We start from the raw sequence: 1,392 nt of genomic DNA on the forward strand, positions 1-1,392 counted from the left end.
ACAGGTCACACATGTAAATATAGTCATATATTACAGATAAATAAAGTGTATATGTCACACAGGTAAATATAGGGTACATGTCACACAGATAAAAATAGTGTTCAGGTCACACAGGTAAATATAGTGTATATGTCACACAGGTAAATATAGTGTTCAGGTCACACAGGTAAATATAGTGTACAGGTCACCGGATAAATATAGTTTTTAGGTCACACAGATAAATATAGTGTTCAGGTCACACAGGTAAATATAGTGTATATGTCACACAGGTAAATATAGTGTTCAGGTCACACAGGTAAATATAGTGTACAGGTCACACAGGTAAATAAAGTGTATAGGTCACACAGGTAAATATAGTGTACAGGTCACACAGATAAATATAGTGTACAAATCACACATGTAAATATAGCGTACAGGTAACACAGATAAATATAGTGTACAGGTCACACATGTAAATATAGTGTACAAATCACACATGTAAATATAGTGTATAGGTCACACAGGTAAATATAGTGTACAGGTCACACATGTAAATATAGTGTACAAATCACACATGTAAATATAGTGTACATGTCACACAGGTAAATATAGTGTTTATGTCACACAGATAAATATAGTCATATGTTACAGATAAATAAAGTGTATATGTCACACAGGTAAATATAGGGTACATGTCACACAGATAAAAATAGTGTTCAGGTCACACAGGTAAATATAGTGTTCAAGTCACACAGATAAATATGGTGTATAGGTGACACAGATAAATATAGTTTAAATGTCACACAGATAAATATAGTCATATGTTACAGATAAATAAAGTGTATATGTCACACAGGTAAATATAGTGTTCAGGTCACACAGGTAAATATAGTGTACAGGTCACACATGTAAATATAGTGTACAGGTCACACAGGAAAATATAGTGTTCAGGTCACAGGTAAATATAGTGTACAAGTCACACAGGTAAATATAGTGTACAGGTGATACAGATAAATATAGCGTACATGTCACACAGGTAAATATAGTGTTCAAGTCACACAGATAAAGATGGTGTATAGGTGACACAGATAAATATAGTGTACAGGTCACACAGATAAATATAGTGTTCAGGTCACACAGGTAAATATAGTGTTCAGGTCACAGGTAAATATAGTGTACATGTCACACAGGTAAATATAGTGTACAGGTCACACAGATAAGTATAGTGTTCAGGTCACACAGATAAATGTAGTGTACATGTGATACAGATAAATATAGTGAAAAGGTGATACAGATAAATATAGTGTTCAGGTGACACAGGTAAATATAGTGTACAGGTGATACAGATAAATATAGTGTACATGTCACACAGGTAAATATAGTGTTCAGGTCACACAGGTAAATATAGTGTTC

Source organism: Mizuhopecten yessoensis, unplaced genomic scaffold, assembly GCF_002113885.1.
Source record: "Mizuhopecten yessoensis strain PY_sf001 unplaced genomic scaffold, ASM211388v2 scaffold5927, whole genome shotgun sequence".
Classification (NCBI taxonomy): Eukaryota; Metazoa; Mollusca; class Bivalvia; order Pectinida; family Pectinidae; genus Mizuhopecten; species Mizuhopecten yessoensis.